Below are 19,085 nucleotides of genomic sequence, written 5' to 3'. Positions count from 1 at the left end.
CTGCCCGGATGACTGTTGTACTATTGTCCTGTTTCTGCCGTATCCTTCCCTACTTAGGTAATCTCTCTTCATTGCTGTTGTTTTCCTCAGTGACTGCCCTGTTTTGCTTACATTGCCTGTGTTTCTCCTTATTCTGCCCTCATCTAGATCTGCTTTTGCTGTTCTGCGTACACTGCTTGTATTTCTCCTCATATTCCTCCCTCATCTAGGTCTGCTTCCATCGATTGCTAATGTGTTGGTTTTCTGTGGTTTTGTACTCACCTCACCTCACGGACTGCCCTGTCCAATTCTGTACTGCTGTATGTTCTGTAGAACTTTTCCTTCCTCTAGGTTCTCATATGCCATCTACTTTGTCCTTATTGTTTTTTGGTTTTGTCTTCTTGGCAAATCGTTCATTTAGCAAACTGCTTGCAAACTGACAAATTGTCTTAGCTCTTGTCATATTGTTCAATTGTTGACTATTGTCTTGTCCCTCTTTGTCTGGTCTGCTTGCACCCCTACCTGTGTCATTCCCTGGGGTCTTCCAGCACCCCCCCACCGCCTTTCTTCTTCTTCTTTCCTCTCCCTATCTACTCTGTGGTGCTCTCTGTTTCTCCTATCTTGTCTAACTGCTTCTCTATCGACTATCCTGCTCTCCTCACTAAATCTGGTAGGAAGAAGTTTAAAAAGTACATCTTGGTCTCCAACCCAGGCCTCCCTATTGCTGACACCTATACTAGTGCCTCCTCCAGGCAAACTCTCACTGACATCCTTTTTGTCATACCCTCGCCAGACCTATGTACTCTTCATATGGTCTCTGTGCTTTCTCCTTTCTCTTCTTCTCCCATTAATAGTGGCACCCAGTGGGAGGCCCTCCTGGCCCCCTTCCACTCCTCAAAGGTCATCATTAATGTTTGCCTGAATGGTAACGTCTTGGTCCAAAGCCCACAGGCCAACCTTCACCTCTTTGATAGACACATCCCACGGCTCATCAATTTCCTTTACTCTCTTGCTGTCCCTTCTCTTCCCCCCATGGCTTCTTTGCCTCCCGCTGCTGTCTCTTCCTTGGCTACCTTGCCCTCTCTTCCTTCCTCTTCTACCCCCCCTCGGTCTTCTTCTATATTTCCGCGGGGCATACCTCTAATTTGTACTCCTCCCCGGAAGTCTTTCAAGGACGGCAACCTTCTCCATATTGTCACTCAACTCTCGCTCTGCTGTCAAACACTCCTCTTACATCTGCCACCTCCTGGAAGAACTTGACCTCGATATCCTCTGTCTCACTGAGACATGGCTCATGGCCAGCTCTGTCACAAGCTTTGACACTCTCCTCCGTGATGGCTACAAGATCCTCTCCGCACCCAGATACAACCGTTCAGGATAGGGTGTAGCCCTTATCTTCCCTCAGTGGATTCCTGCATTGTCATTCCTACGCAGGCCTACCCCTCTTTCGAATGACTCATCTGCAGGCACTCTCTCTCTCCTGTCCATTCCCTTACTGTGGCTACCATCTATCAGCCACCTGGCCAGATCTCCTTCTTCCTCTCTGAGTGTGCAGACCTCTCCTCTTCCCTCTTGGTCTAAACAACTCGACTCCTGCTTTTTGGAGACTTTAACATCCACCTAGATGCTTCCTGTTCTTCCTCTGGACTCTTTTGCAACCTCTGTGACTCTCTCTCACTCTCTATTCTGTCCTCTGGCCCGACTCACTCTGCAGGGCACACTCTAGATGTGCTGATCTCTTCAGACCTTCCCCTTTCTATCCCTCTCACCACTCCTCTCTCCTGGAGTGATCACTTTCTCCTTTCCTCCCAGCTCGCCCTCTCTACCCCTCAGGCCAAGCCACCTCCAACACTGCCACCTACCTTCTTGGTTATCTGACCCATGAAGCGTGTGTCAGTTGAGGCTTTCGCCACCACTTTCTCACCCCCCATTCCCCTTTGGCTGACTCACACCCTGACACAGACCTTTCCATGCTCCACTCTGCTATATCTGATACTCTTGATGTTCTTACCCCTGTCACGAGGATCCACTTGAAGCCCAAAGTCAAGTGAAACTCCTGGTACGACTCAGACCTTGTCACCCTTAAACGCAAGTGCAGGGTGGCTAAGAGGAAATGGTGTGCTTCTGGTACATCCTCTGACAAAGGCAATACAGGCTCTCTGTCCGCAGCAAGAAGAGAGCCCACATCCAAGCCCGCGCCTCTGCGGCATCTAACAACTCGGCTGAACTCTTTAAAATCTGCAAGGAGCTGGCCAATCCTGCTGCAGTCTCTACCTCTCCTGTCCCCTCCCAGGCCCTCTAAACAGCTCTGACTTCTCATTTCATCTCTAAAACTCAGGACATCCTGTGCTCTCTCTTCCTCTCTCCCTCCTCCATCTACTCCTTGCTCTTCCTCTGACCCTTCTTCTGCCATCTCTCCTTCCTCCTTCTCTGCCTTTCCCCTGTTCTCCCCAGAAAATGTCTCTAGACAAGTCTGATCTATGAAAGTCTCGCCACAATTGATTCACCCCTGTTCCTCCAAAACCATCAAGGGCCACATTGACAACCTGGCTCCTGCTCTGGCTGACTTCTGCAACCACTTGTTCGCCACTGGAGTCATCCCATCCCCCCTGAGGCACTCCCTTGTGCACCCTTTTCTTAAGAAACCCTCTGCCAACCCGTGCTGCCCGGCTAACTATTGACCAATCCCCATCACAACTTTCCTGGGCAAACTCCTGAAAAGCTGGTCATCTCCCAGCTTAATCTTCACACTGAATCTGTTGGTTGTCTCCATGACCATCAGTCTGGCTTCAAAGCTGCCAGAAGCACGGAAACTGCTCTCCTGAACATCAGTGAAGACCTCCTCTCCAACCCTGACTCCAACACCCCATGTCCTCATCTTACTTGATCTCTCTTCTGCCTTTGACATGGTCAACCATGCCATACTGCTCAACCATCTCCATGATAACCCGGTCAGGCCTTGGCTTGGCTGACTTCTTTCCTCTCCGATCGACCCTCCCAGGTACAACTTGGGACCTTCCTCTGCTCTTTATCTATCTCTACCTGTGGTTTTCCCCAGGGTTCTAACCTCTCTCCCTGGCTGTTCAACCAATACCTGGCACTTCTTGCCCACTGCATTGCCGCTCTCTGCCCAACTTTCAGTTATATGCGAATGACACTCAGCTCATTTTCAGGCTCCCTTCAGCCACCTCTTCTCCTTCTCTTATCTCTGACTGTCTGTCTGCTATCCTGGAGTGATGTGCTGCCAATGATCTCTGCCTTAATGCCAATAAGACTGAGATTCTCCTCATCGGCACATCTGCTCCCTCCTTTCCTGTCACTCTCTGGCTGGCCTCTCTTGGCCCTCTTCCTGCTCCCACCTGTGAGGCTAAAAACCTCGGGATCATCAACTCCACACTCTCCTTCTCTCCTCACATCTCTAACATCTCTAAGAAGTCACACTACCAGCTGCACCTCCTCAGAGGTATTCTTCCTTTCCTCTTCTTCCCCCAGAATCTCACTGTCTCCAGAGCTCTAGTTCTTTCTAGGCTGGACTACTGCAACACCCTCTTTCTAAATCTGCCTGCCTTTACTCTCCGCCCTCTGCAGCTCATCCAAAACAAGACTGCAAGCCTTGTCCTTAGCCTCAAGCCCAGGGATCATATCTCTCCAGGGCTGAAATCACTGCACTGGCTCCCATTGGCTGTGAGGATTAAGTTCAAAACTCTCTGCATTTCCCACAAGGCCTTCTGGGGCCTGGGGCCTCAATACCTTCAAAGGTATTTTCTCTTTCTTCATAAATATCTCCCTTCTCGAGCTCTTCGCTCATCCGCCTCCAACTCCCTCAGGGTCAGTCGCTTCTCCAAACAACGAGTTGGTGGTAGATCTCTTTCTTCGGCGGGGGCCTCCCTCTGGAACAGCCTCCCTGCCTCTCTGAAACTTGAGGCGAGCCATCTCCGGTTCTGGAAGCACCTCAAGACCTTCCTCTTTGCTTCTGCTTTCTCTCCTCCTCTCCCCTGCTGAACTCCTGGCCGAATCTGAAACTGCACTGGTCACCTGGCTACCCTCTGTTCTAGGACCCAGGCCCTCTCCCCGCCAGTTGCACACCTGCACTGCCCCCCTGGCATCCCTTGCACTCAGGGGCTGTTTCTGTATCCCTACAGCCCCCTACCAGCACTTGACAACCGATTTCTGCACTTACCCTTGCACTTGCCACCAGCTGGCCGCCCTTCTTATTTATTGTTTTTATTTATGTTACTGTTTATCCTATGTACTGCACTGCCCATCCCCTTTTCCCCTCACACTTTTCCTCTTCCCCCCCCTCCCCTGCATTTGCACGATCTCATTTTCACCTGGCCTAGTAAGATCATTGTTTCTGTGTTCCCTCTGTTCGCCCTCCCTTGCCTCATTGTGCCTTGAAACATTTGTGTTTAGGCGTGTTATAAATTCCATGTCATATCATAATACTGACCCCCAACAGCCACCACCCAATGTGGCAGGGGAGGTGCAAAAAGCAGCAGAAGTAGAGAGAGAAGCAGGGGTAGCTGTGTTAAGAGGGGGAATTCAGGTTTCAGTAATACTAAAGAATTGAAGATTGAAAAGTGTTGAGAGCTGAATTAATCTTGTTACAGAGGGATTGTGCATTCCATAAGGCAAGGTTGATCGATGTGGAAAGGTTGGAACAGGGTGGGTTGCAGATTTATTGTTAATGTTGTATTTGTCCGCTGTCACCCCCATGGGTATGGGTACTGTTAGAAAATTGTAGAGAATGTGAGCCTCAGAGGCAACATGCCACTCATTATATGGATGAGAATCTAGAAGCCCTAGGAAGGAAAATAAAGGGTCTTCAGAGAAGACAAAACACAATATGACTATCACTGTTATGAAGTGATGAGGAAACCTGTTCCACAAAGTGTGAACTGGTATTGAGAAAGCCCTGCCACCTTTGCATTGCAGGACATAGCAAATGGGGTTGTAAAAACTGAGATTGGAGGAATAGAGAGAGTGTTAAGGCTGATAATGATCAAGATTAGAGATGTGCAAATGTAGTCCTAGTCCATTGAAGGCACAATGGATAACAAAAATCACTTAAAAAGAAATTTTCAAGCAGATAGACAGTGAGTAAATCTTAAAGCAGATAAAGAAGGAGAGCAGAACAGGTGGAATAAGGGTACCCCAGACCAGTTCAGCAGCATCATTTTGTGTTATCTGGAGATAATAAATTAATAATAATTTGGGGATTATATACTGCCACAATCACTGAGGATCCAGTTTTAGACGGGTTCGTAAAATACATTATTAATGACTATTATTACTACCCACATTATCTTACTCAATTTGCAAGGATGAAAGCATGATATCCCAGAATAGTATTCAACCCTTGTCCATGCGGCAGCGCCTGCCCATCGGACATGTGAATGCTGTGCACAGAGCTAGCTATCTTCCATAATTAGATAGATGTTTAATTAGATAGTCCAGCAAGTCCAGCAGACCAACGTAAAGATCCTTGAGTTAGGCCGAGCATTGAGGACACCAAGTCAGTGAAAACCACGGTATGCGATGATAATGGTAGAAGAGGATGGGCTTCAAATGAAATCCATGTATGCTTGCGGCTGCATTGATCTGAGGGAGCACTGTAAGCTCGGAATCTAAGCGGAACCCTAGATTGTGCATTGAGGAGGACATGGGCAGGTTCCAGAATCACTTACAATGCTCTGCCACCCACTACTAAAAACTTGCCATTCACCGGTTAATGGCATTAATACCGTTTTTGAAATTTTGAGAAGAGCAGGGAGGAGGCCTCAAGGTCATCCTCATAGGATTAAAAGTGAATACCATGACTGTGATTAGCTGTGCCACAGGCTGAAGATACATGTTAAAAAGCATGGATGATGGGGTCAAGTTCTGGGGTACTAAACAGCAGAGACTTGCGCTGAATGAGGTGGGGGAGAAATGGTGCAAGTAGGACATTCATGGGGGCGCGGTGGATGGCCTTACCCCTAGCACATGTTTTATGATTCGAGTGATTTATTAATTTATGGAGCATTTGTTAGGCACCTGTAGCACCACTAGGCAAAATGTAGAGGGAGCAAGGGAGGAATAAACACAATGGCAACAAAAAAAAAACAGTGTTTACAATCGTGGTCCTACTAGGCCTTGTGGCATTAGGATGTGCAAGTCCTGTGAAGAGAAGTGCAGGGGGTGGAGCGGCAAGGTATGGGAAGTGTTGGTGAGAACCCGGAAGGGAAGTGCTGGTGTGCCAGGGGAGGGATAGCTGGTTAAGTGCAAAGGCAAGTGTATCCCATGGGTGGGGTGCACAGCTGCCCTGTAGGGGGCTTGCAAGGTCAGTTCTGGGGTGGGGGGAGGATGCTGGTGTTAACTGGGCAGGGGTCGGGTACCTGTGAGATTCGTGAAGGTCCAGTCCACCAGTCAAAAGCGGCAGTGGGGTGATTAGCAGGGGGGGGGACAGGGAAAGAAGTAGAGAAAAACAGAGTTTTGAGATGTTTCTAGAATTTAAGGCGGTCCGGCTCAAGTCTGAGGGGGGGCATGGAAACTTTTCCAAAGAGAGGCACCAGCCGAAGAGCGACCTGCCCCCCTCCCTCTGCATGGAGAAGCGTTTGACAAGGACAGAGTTAGAGGGTCGCAGGGCTCTTGCAGGGAATCCTATTCTGGGTTAGATGAAGAGGCCGTAGAGAGGAAAGGGGGGTATTGAGGAAGAGGCTGTTGCAGTAGTCCAGCCTAGATAGGACCAGAGCTCTTGAGACATTGAGGTTCTGGGGAAAGGTGAGGAAGGGGATATTGCGCCTAAGGAGGTGAAGTTGGAAGTGGGCCATCTTGGCAAGGTCCATGATGTGAGTGGTAAAGGAGAGGGTGGAGTCGAAGATGACCCTGTGGTTTTTGACCTCAAGGGAAAGTGAAGGTAGAGTGCCCAAGCAGGGCAGCCTGAGTGTGGGAGGGAATCAGGGCACAGGTGTTGCAATAATACTGCCATTAAGACAGAGGTTATTAGCCGCAAACCAAGCCTGGATTGCGGACAGAAAATCAGTGAAGAGGGAAGAGGAAGCAGAGGTAGTAGGGGGAAGTTTGAAGGAAAGATGTGTGTCATCAGCGTAACACTGGAAATGAGGCCCTAAGGAAGAGATCAGGTGAGCAAGGGGGGGCAAGATAGATATTGAAGAGCCATGGTGATAGGATAGAGCGCTGGGGACTCTGCAGGTATAGAGAAGTGGTGGAGGAGTAAGGGCACAGCTGCAACTGGGAGGGGCAGTTAGTGAGGAAAGCAGTCAGCCAGTCCAGTGCCCGATCTGTGATGCCAAGGTTATCACGGAGCCATTTTATGAGGATAGAATAATTAAACATGACAAATGCAGAGGAGAGAGAATGAGAACAACGGGAAAGTTAGAGTCAAGGTTTGCAAGCAATTCTTCACAGGTTTTCAGGAGAGCAGTTTCTGTGCCTCTGGATGCCCGAAATCCAGATTGATTGTCATTGGAGGGAACCAGCGTGTTAAAACTTCTTCAGGAGTTTACCCAAGAAGGGGGTGGTGGAAATGGGGTGATAGTTTGCCGGGCAGGAAGGGTCAGCAGATAGCTTTTTTAGGAGAGGGTCACAAGGGAGTGCTTGAGTTGTAGAGGGAAAGAGCCAGTGGTGAAGGATGGTTGCAGAAATCGGCAAAAGAGCTGGGGTGAAAGAGGAGATCTTGTCCTAAATGGTTCTAGAGGAACCTGGGAGCACCTGTTTGGATGAGACCTTCATAGAGCAGTCAACCGTAGAGTCCTCATCAGGTGTTATGGCCAGGAATCAGGTGATATGGGCCGGAGGGAGGAGAGTGCAGAGGGTGGAGGGAGGGGGGTCAAGGGAGGTAGGAGGGCAGCAGTGGGAGTTGAGGTGGGGGTGGTTGAGAGTGAGGACAGGATGTCCTGAGTTTTAGATAAGAGATGAGAGGACAATGCGGTGCAGAGGGCCATGGAAGGAAGAAGAGAGGTTGAGACTGCCGTTGGATTGGCGATTTCCTTGCAGATTTTGAAAAGTTCAGCCATATTGTTAGTGGCTACAGAGATGCAGGCTTGGATGTGGGTCCTCTTCTTGGAGCGGATGGAAAAATGATATTGCATTTGGAGCAGGTGACAGGCCAGTTTGTCAGAGGATGGAACTGAGGTCTGCCACTTCCTTTCAGCAACTCCGGACTTAAGTTTCAGAGATGCTAGATTGGAGTCATACCAGCCGTGGCACTTTGAGACAGGTTTCAGGCAGTTCCTCATGACAGGGATGGCGAGGTGCAGGTTAGTGAGGACAGAGTCAGAAGGAGAATCAAAAGCAGGGTCTGGTGGGCGGATGAAGGTGGAAGCAAAGGCAGCGATTGAAACTAGCTTCATCGGTCAAATGATCGCAAAGGAGGCTGGCAGTGCAGAGGGGTTCAGACAAGGAGGAGAAGAGTAGGTTGAGAACCTGGGACCGTGATGGTGCCATTGTGATAGACATTAATGATGCACCTAGAGGATGAGAAGTATTTCAAGAGTACTTCCAATCTAGTGCCACCGATGATGGGTGAGGAGAAGAAAGGAGAGAGAGTGAAGACCAAGTGGGGAGTCCATAGGTCAGGGGAGGCGGCAGAGAAAAGTATGTCAGTAATAGTCGGCCTGGGAGTAGTGCTGATGTAGGTGTCAGCAATAGATAGGCCTGGATTAGAGGCCAAGAGGGTTCTTTTAAGCTTTTTTCTTCTAGACTTTGTGAGAGAGATAGGATAGATGATAGAGTAGCAGTTAGACCAGATAAGGGAGAAAGAGAGTGCCATGAAGTGGGGAGGGACAAACAGGGAAGCAGCCAGTGCCTGAATAAGCTCACCAGGCATCCTAGCAGCCATACAGGCGCAGATGAAGGGGCGGCTTTAGACCAGAATGCACAGGGAAGAAGAATTTAAATACCCAGGCTAGCCGGGTGCTGTAATGAACTAAAAACAGTCAATGTGCAAGTTTACAGACGGATCTAAATTCAATTTTTCAGGAAAGCAATAAAACCATGCAGAAAAAAACAGTTAATTCGCACGGTTACAGGCACATCTAAATTAGATTTTTCAGTAAGGCACTAAGATGCAGAAAAATCAGTCAGTGTAGGTTTAACAAGAATCAAGTATCAGGTGATGTAGTAAAGCAGAATTAAATAAGGAGCAGATGGGTATAGAATTTTGGTATATAGATTACATAGAAGAGAGACATAGGTGGATTAGGCCAGTGGGTTCCAGATGAATTGTGGGAGTTGAAAGTTCCAGGTGCAGTTTAAATTTGGAGGATGGCAGGCTTAGTGTAGTAGAAAGGCCAGAGAGCACCGAAGGGCTGCCAGCCCACTATGAACCTATTGTAGGATGGTTAGAGGAGGTGGGAAGTGTGCGAGGTGTGAAAGAGGAGGAAGGGGCCCGACCCCGCCCCAATGATGAAAACAGGAGTGGAGGCGGTCAGGGGAAATGGACTCGAACTTCTCACCTCAACGCTGGAATTTGGTCACAGCAGAGTGCTCTGGTGCAGCAAGTGCCTGGAGGGCCCGGCCAGGCAGGACCAGAAAGGGGCCTTAGTATGGGCCTTAACAAGGGGTTGGCGTACGCCTGCTGGCTCCCTTGATTGGGCATAGATGTATGACGATGGCCCAATCACTGATATGAATGGAAGGGCAAGCACTCCGGTGCTCGCATCAGGTGACGGCCATGTTGAAAGAGTATCTGGGCCAAGATTCAAATAGCCCAACTGTGCTTTGCAGAGAAATGCACAAACTCTGACCAAATGATGGCAGTGAAGTGCTGCTGCGTTTATGAAAAAAGAAATCATTGCATTTTAAAGCATGTAGAGCGCTCACAGCTCGGATAACAAAGAAAGCTCTGCTCAGCACACAATGCCCATCCGGGCTTACTTCAGTGAGAGATGTAAGTGCTGCTCCTGCAGCCTTGTTGCAATGGGGTTAGCCACTGTTTATCTCTCAAGACACCAAGTTAAATGGAGGGAGCATAAGGGCAGACAGGGCCCTTAGTGTGGGCCTTAGCGAGGGGGCCTGCGTAAGCCTGCCGGCTCCCTTGATTGGGCATAGAAGTATGATGATGGCCCAATTAGTAATGTGAATGAAAGGGCAGGCACTATAGTGCTCGCATCAGGTGATGACCATGTTGGAAGAGTTTCTGGACCAAGATTTAACCAGCCCAATTGGGCTTTGCAGAGAAATGCACACCCTCTGAACAAAATATGGCAGTGAAGCGCTGCCATGTTGATGACAAAACTATTTAGGCAATTAAAAAGAATGTGGAGCACCTGCAGCACCAGATAACAATAAATGCTCTGCTCAGCACACAACGCCCATCCAGGATTTCCTCGGCGAAAGATGTGAGCGCTGCTCCTGCAGCCTCATTGCAATGGGGTTATCCACTGTTGATTTCTCTCACAAAACCACTAGAGACAGTCACTGTGAATGTGGCAAGTGTAGGTCAACTCCAAGGCTGGGCCAAGAATGTATTATACTGTACTATGACCTGTCAGACTTTGAGGGCAAAGACATACCCATAGAAATCAAGGGGGAGGGGGGCGTAGTGACATACCTCATCTGGGTGCTGCACACCTAGCCTGGTTTACCCATATTTCTTATTTTTTCAACCCAATACCTCAAGAAAGAAAGGTGCACATATTTCACAGCTCTGCAGGTCCAGCTATTAAGGCCAACCTACACAAACCTATTGGACCAGTGCCTGAACTCAGATGTTACATCAGACGAAGAACCTTCTCTGAAGAGCAGATCATCAAACAAGGAAAATATGACTACCAGTTTTGGGCTGGCCAAGCTACAGAGACTCTAAAGGATTTCAACATTCCCAACCATGAGAAGAGGCATAGAAACAACAGGGTTCTAAGGTAGGCTGCATTTAAGAGCATCAGAGCACAAGGAATGCCCCACCTGCCATGGAAGTTAAGGACACCCTAGAGAGGGCATTTGATAGTAGTTTGAAGCAAAGCTGACAGTGAGGTTTCACACTGCAAGACTTTAACCTGGAGCAGAGGTTGTCAAATGACACCACCAGAATAGAACAACTCCACAGTGTGGATACCTAGAAACTCAATTAATACAGCGTACAACAAATACCGAGAGGAGCCCTGACTGCTTTGCTCAAGCTGATCCAAATATGTCTGAACTAGCTGATCTCTGTCCACCAACATATCAAGAACTCCTGAAAGAAATTCTGGAACCTCAAGGGGGAGGTGGATGGAGTATTGTATACAGCTATCCAATACAGAGCGGGTGATGACCTACAAACCACTGTGGTGTGTCTAAGCAAGACATGGTGTCAAACAGTGAAGACAGACACAAGTGATCACAGTTCTAGTGTGTTTATTGAACTTCAATGGGTTTGTTGAATGCCTATCTAACCCTAAATCTAATGATGTGAGCAAACCACGACCATCAAATAATAAAAACGCAGTCCTAGTGGGATCTCTGTCTAAATAAAACGGCCTATACTAATAAACATATTGCCAATCATTACTTCTAAATACAAATGGTATGGAAAAACAATGTATGCAAAAGAAAAGTGTCCAAGAAACAATATGTCAGGATAATTGAGCAGTTGGCGTCCCTTCCCCACCTTTTCAGCACGGGATGAGGTGGCACACTCAAGCTTCGCACACACCCTGGCTTCTCTGCCACTAAGATGCAGTTCAAAACATAGGTATCTGGGCCTTCTGAGCTAAAGTCTATTTCCCACTGAAAGTCTATTTTGCAGAGTGCCTGGTGTTACAAACAAGTACCAACATTCCTTTCTCATCTGGATTTTCACATTCACAAGTTCTCAGGGTTTACTGTTCACCACGGGTCTCCCTCAGTCGGGCTCAGACCACCTTAAACACAAGTTCACAATTGGTCTCCCTCTATTGGGCTCGAACCACAGGTCTCCCTCAGTCGAGCTTGGACCCCCTTATAATCTCACTTTCTTTGCTTTCTTTTTGTTATCAGAATTCAAAGACCTTCGACTGTATGGTGGATTTTTCTTAAGCCATCACAGGACCACTTTGATTCACTCCACCCATTAGTTTCACGTTATTACTTTTGTTTCTGCCACTTTTTGGCTGAAACAGTTTGCAAACTTCAGCTAGAAACATTGACATCATCTATGACCCTTTTCACACCTTCTCTACTTTCATCTCCAAACTGCAACGGTGATTCGCTGCAACATCTTAAATATTAGGAAAATTAGGAACCTCCTTCCATTCAACACTGCTAAACATCTCTTAACAACTCTTGTGTTCTCTGAACTGGACAACTGCACCAGCATCCTCTCTGGTCTCCCCAACTATGCTTTCTGTCCTCTCAACAAGATAATTTAGTTCGCTACAAGCCCATTGTTAGGATCGTTGACACGGCAAGGCTACTGTGCACACGTTGCAATTGCAGCGTAATTACTTTATTGTAGTCAAACAAGTAGGACTACTCTATCAGCGACCCCCAGCTGCTTGCCCCTTCCTGCCTGAACTCCATGGAACTTGGAACCACTGGCTCGCCCCGTGCAGGTTGCAAGTTCCATGGTGATGCATGCTCACCAGCAATATAACAATACAACTATTGCACCCTTGAATAACATGAACCTTGAATGAATTCTAATGCATGAACCATGAACATGAATGAATGCAAGAACATATTAACACGTTTAACCATTGACAAAGGTCAGCAAGAGATGCATTCCTAACATACAATCTTTGACCTCCCTCACTTTTCACCTGCTTCCTTGTATTCCCCTGGATCGCAAACTATCCACGTTAAAGCCAAACCATATCTCTCCATCTCTGTCCAACACTACAACCCTTCTTGTAATCTCAGCCCTGACTCCTCGACTCCTCTTACCCCTTCAGTACATCCTGTCCTGTCTGCTCGTTCTCTCTTCTTGCGCCACTTGAATGGTATTCTCTACACCCGATCATCTGAGAAACAGTCCACACCGAATTCTTGAAAACCAAAATGAAACCTTACCTCCTCGCCTCTGTGTTACCCTCTTAATCTACCTCTCACATACCTTCTAGCTAACATTTTTCTCACTTTCTATTTCTCCACTCTAGCACTTCATCCATCGTGGTCCCATCCCTAACTTAGCTCTCTGTACTGCCTACACCTGCACTTAAAAATGTCTAGTTATGATTGTCCTTAATCGTGACTGTTCCATTTACACACCTCCACAACCTGGTCAGAATGTCACTCAAATTTACCCCATTCTAAGAAGCTTACTGCTTCCCATTTAATCGGATTTTCTATCTACTGTATGTTTGTTTGTGATCCTCCCTGTATATAAATAAATACAAGTTGGTCGCTCTGAAGGTACTTAATTCAAGCTATGGATATAATAACGAAAACATTGGGCCTCATTACGAGGTTTGAGGTAGCCTTCAAACTCGCATCCGGGTTCGGCACCCGCGAATGGGCAATTACCGGGCTATTCCGGCCCAGCAGTCCGATGCTACCATCATGTTCTGCTCGCGGGTGCCGGTACGGCCACCAGGTCAGACCTGGTGGATGCAAGGGCCCCCGCGAGCATTGTTGCCTTCCTGACAATGTTACATATGTATTATTTATTTATACTTGTATTTCTATATTTTCTAAGCACACCCTAAAATTAGTGGAAATGGAATTATAGATGGTACACATCTTAAAATGCCAAAATAACATTTTTGAATTAAAGATAACATGATGGAGAAGAATGCTCAGTTTGAACCCATGGGGCAAAAAGCTGATGGTACAGGAAGGCACCTCCAACGATGCATGTGCTAAGAAGCTTCTTAAAGGTTGGGAAATCCTTGAAAAGCCAAATATTGTATGTCTGGGCATTACAGCACGGAGGGGTTCCCTAAACAAAAACAAGCATCAGAGGATAGCTGAGGCAAGCAAACATTCAAAAATGGACAATATCAAACCAGGGAATGCTTATGATTGATCTTAGAACGAGCAGAAATGACAGGTCTTCTGACAAAACACAGAGGTTGCTGGAAGGAAGTTTAAACATATCCCATTTGTGCAATGCTCTTGTACTCTGCACGATAATTAGGACCACAGTCGAGTTTAGGGGGTTCTTAAGAGGAAGGAATGCGTAAGCAGAAGACAGGGGCCAGAAAAGATGTCCCACCTCACAGCTAGAAAGGCTGGAGGTTCTAAGAAGACCAAACACGTTCTGGGTGTGGATAGCTTCAGAGGACAGGATTTAGAAATGCCATCATGTGTGACTTAAAGGGGTGGGCACAATCGAGAACAAAAAAAGGACTTCACACTAGACACCAAAGTGGGAATGGTGCTTAGAGAAGAACTGAACTGGTAACACATGACACAAGCCAAACTCATAAGTGGTAGTGTATTCATGTAGAGATTTTGCGAAGTGCATGAACAATTTTTCAGCCACTTCAGTATGCTACATGGTGGGATGGGGGAAGGGAGGTAAGAAAATGCCAATGAGAGTTCCTTAATTTGGAAGAATATTAATAGTTGGGGTTGCCTTAACATTCTCGAGAGAAGTAATCTATGGAGGGGTGAAGGCTTTTAGAAAGGAAAGTGCTGTGCAAGATAGTGATGGAAGACAAGATTCGAGAGAATGCTACACAAAATCCTAACTAATTGTATGCGACTGGTCAGCAGATAAGCAGTATGACGTGTATGAAGAACCCGAGTGGTCATAGTTGGTGTGGAAGCGGTATGCCTTCAGGGCTTTTCAGTACTTTGGGAGGTTCGTTTCAGTCTCAGGTGTGATGGGAACAGGGGAGGGAGTGCCTTCCAGATAGACAGTTCATAGACATGAGTCGATTGCACCACCAAATCTCCACTCAATAGCCAGGCCGATCAAAATGAGTTTCAATTCCGCCGATTTCAGGTTTCTGGTTGGGTGGGTCAGGGGGCTGGTAGGCTTTGCAGTGGTAGACTGGCAGTCAGAAACAAAAGGTCAGTGAGCATGGCTCAAGATTTTGAGTTTGGCCGTTTATTTCATTGTGAGTCAATGAAAGGTTCACAGACTGGAATTGACATTATGGTGTGAGCTAACATTCAATCCTGTTATAAACAAACTATGCACTTTTGTTTTAACTTGGCATGTGTCTTGTGTCCAACTCTTGCTAATGATATTGCAAGACATCTTGCTGGCAGACAACCGGAAGAGACTCAGGAAGTTATATCTTGATCTTCCCCTCAACTCCACAAAACTAACTGTTTCCTCAATAGGTTGGCGAGTGTGCCGATACTGATGGTCTTGGCCTCTTAGGAGAATGATATGATATGGCATTTATAATGTGCCTATACATGAGTGTTTCAAGGCGCGACGATTGGGCTATAGTTATAGATGTTAGCAAGACAGGACTGAAGGGCGAATTGGATCTTCTGTTTGCAATCGCAACAACATTTAAAGGATTTCTAATTTTGCTTGCATGATCAATGTGGAATTTAACAGTATGGGTGCCATTTTAAAACATATGCTAATAATTTGGATCCCCAATTCTTACACTATATGTAGCTGTTCACCTGCCTGGACTCTCGATCTTTTGCAAGGCGAAGTGCAACAGTAAAGAGAAAAACAAGGCAAAATCGTCTTCACTATTTATGCTCCAGTTTGCACATAATGCACATGTTCCTTTGTGAGGACCCTAGGGGTCTTTTTGGGCTCAGGATTTACCATGGAGAAGCCTGTTATGCACATAAAAGCTTCATGTGCCTATGTAAGCAAACTGTTAAATTAAGCTCTGCTTATCAATTAGTAACCTATCATCAATGTCCTCTGCGCTAGTACACACTAGAATCTCCTACTGTCATAGCTTACTGGCTGCTACCTCCAAAACGAACCTGAAAACCCTCCAAGTGACCATACATGGGACAGTGAGAGCAGTGTGTGTGTATTGGTTAGAAACGATCATATCACTGAGGCAAGGAGATCCCTGCATTGGCTGACAGTGTGTCGTCAAATATCCCGCCAAATTCTTGCTCTTACCCACAAGTGTTTGTCCAGGAACCAGACTATTTGGTGAAAGATTGCATAAGGCCCCTGTTATGCAAACTTTGCATTCCAATTGATCTATTAAGCTAGTCACTCCGAGATATAAGCTAAAAACTTTGGAGGCACCAGGTTTGACGTATGCGCACCAGGTTTATAGAATTTTCGTCCATCCAGTATATGCAATATCTCATGTCTCACTTGTTTTAAGAAGGCCATAAAGACTCACTTTTTCAATTCAAATGATTAGGGTAAACTATCACCCGGCTTGTTGTCTGGCTGTTGACCCAGGATTCTTTTTGTTTGTCTGTTACTTGTTTGTCCTCCTGTGCACACTGACGCATATGGGCGTGTTACGAGGAACACAAAATTAATAATAGTGATAAATAGTGATATATAATAGTCACTCCAAGCGCGTTCTTACCTTAGAATCGTACTTGATCAAATTTCCGTCAGCAAAATGCAGAAATCTGTTTCTGAGATTCCGACTTGTGGCAACAAATGACATCCTAGTGAAACGCAAAAACATCTCTAAGCCTAGAAACATATGCACATTTTGCCATTCAGGCAATCTAAAACCCTGAAACACGTACTTGCCTGTTGTCCTGCTTTACTCATGCAATCAAAATGTGCACTTTAGCACTTTTTTTATTGTAACGTATGAATCTCTGTGGGACAGACTATTTAACTGTTAGCAAATATCCATCAGAATTGCTATTGTAAATTTCTTAATATCTCTTAACTTAGACTAAATCCATCTTTTTTATCTGTATTGTTTTTTTTTAGAAATCTATTGTTTGTCTCACAAAATGCAAAATGTAAATGTAAATTTTGAATGAGATTTTCCATGTTTATATCCTGGAGGTTACTACATTAATGATGGAATATGAACATTGTATTGTTCTTGTTACTTATTGAACGGTTGATCTTTTTTTCAACTATATCAATTAAAAAATTAATAATAATAATAATAATAATAATAATAATAATGGATTCCTATGGACTCCACCTTCTGCTCGGGTGTTAATGCTAGGCACATTTTACAGCAACACATTTGTTTTACAATTGCATGGACATTTCATGCAGACATGAACTGCTATGCTCTGCAAAGATAGAGGAGGGAAGCAGGGCAGAGATGCAAACGCTGCTTTGTGCCCCTTCTTCACTTTGCAAGAGGGTGGAAAATAGGCTGGAGCGTTAAAAGCCAGCTGCTAAAGCATCACGTATTCCATTAACCCTTGTTTTCCATTCCGCCCCGTTTAAAGTGTCTCCTTTTTTCTTCTGGGACCACTCACGGTCATTTTAAATGTTGCTAGTAAACATTTTATTTAGAATCCTAGCTCTGAACAGCATCGTCATTCACCACAAAAAAACAGAAGTGGACCCAAATTCGAATATGAATGTACAAGATAAAAGTTTGCTAATGGCAGATGATACCCTCAGTGAGGGCTGGCACTTTCATTTTCTTAAAATACGTCTGGTCGTTGAGCAATAACTATACTTTGAGTTGCTTGGTTTAGAAAGTTAGTATGAACACTCTGGGGCTCATTTATGGCTCGGCGCACCAAAAATGGAAGACGCAAAACCTTGCATAAGGCTTTTATGTCTCATTTGTGGTGTGTTCCATTTTCAATCATTTGTATTGTCGGAGATGAGGGGCGGAATGCAACTTACATGTCCACCGCCTCCCTTCCCTCCAGAATTCAAATTCCCCAGGTGGGGCAAAAGTTGGGCCTACCCTATAGTAGACAGCATGTAATTGTATTTGTAAACGCTGCCGGTATGCAAGCATGGTAGGCAGCATTTACTCATTTGCAGTGCGGGGTGCAAATGTGCAAAGCAAAAGGCGGCGTGCACATGTGTATGCCACCTTTGCCTAGCAATTTGCACTCCACCATGCACATGACCAAAATTTGGCTGCAGGGAGCCGCCTATGTGTACGTCTACACGCATCGGCTCCCAGTCGCCAAATTACTCACTAGAGTAATTTGAGGACAGGGAGCTCCAACTGTTTGGACATGTTAGCTCTGCAAACAGACTATTATGCATATAGAGGCATGTACCAAAACATGAAGTTTTTCATAGGAATGGCATAAATAGCATAACTCCTGTCTTATCATTCAGCGTCATATCTGGCGTAAACTACAAACAAAGCTTAAGAGGGAAATATGCCTTTTCCTAGAGATATTTATTGATATTTGAGATAATGTGTTGTTGTTTGAGACTTTTTGTCATGACATTGGGCCTCATTACGAGTTTGGAGGTAGCCCCCAAACTTGGGTCCAGGTCCGGGTACCCTGAATGGGGAAAACCGGGCCATTGCGACCTTGGAGGGCCCAGTATTTCCCCATTCAGGGAACCCGGACCCGGTCCATCCCCATTCCCATTGCGCCATAGGGCTCAATGGGAATGGGGAGCAAGCTAACAACGGGCCCGTTAATGACGGGCTCGTTGTTAGCATGCTGGGCAGCTCGCGGGACACACTAAGGACGTCTGGTAAAACCAGGTGTCCTGAGCGGGTCCCGTGAGTGGACCTCCTAATAGGGCAGTAAGGGGTTAATGGCTCCGGAACCGTTACCGGCACCGTTAACCCCTTACCGCCCTCCTCGTAATGAGGCCCATAATCTTTGTGTTACATGTTTTCATAGCCTTTACAGATTCATTACATTATCCATTTATTGCTAACCACTCAAATCTGTATCAGTGTAGTGGTTTTAAATTGTTAAAAGGATCAGTAGAACTTTAACACATGTCTATCTAAGGAGAGCAGATTACTGGGAATTGGGGTATCTCAATGGGACAGAGTAATGCCCCAACAACATATTTAGATCAATACATTGCTATAAAAGAGGGAAGAGGGAATGTTTGACTCGTGACTAGTGCCTATTGCACATTCCTGCAGTGGTGTATGGCGGACAATACATCCCGACACTCTTCGCCATACCATTTCACAAGAACTACATTTTAATGACAAAAAAAAAAAAAAAACATGAATTCCCAGCATGTATTTCACTGTGAGTTGAGGTTCGAAGCCTGATATGTTTGTTGTTTGTGCATTTGAAGGCCCTTTCACATACTATGAGCAGCAGTGTTATGTTGCACTTTGAGACAGAGGGAGAAACTCCTGTACCACTAAAATGCTGTTTTG

Source organism: Ambystoma mexicanum, chromosome 2p (genome assembly GCF_040938575.1).
Source record: "Ambystoma mexicanum isolate Mex_15411 chromosome 2p, UKY_AmexF1_1, whole genome shotgun sequence".
NCBI lineage: Eukaryota > Metazoa > Chordata > Amphibia > Caudata > Ambystomatidae > Ambystoma > Ambystoma mexicanum.
The sequence above is the reverse complement of the archived record's forward strand: the minus strand, read 5'-3'. Positions refer to the sequence as shown.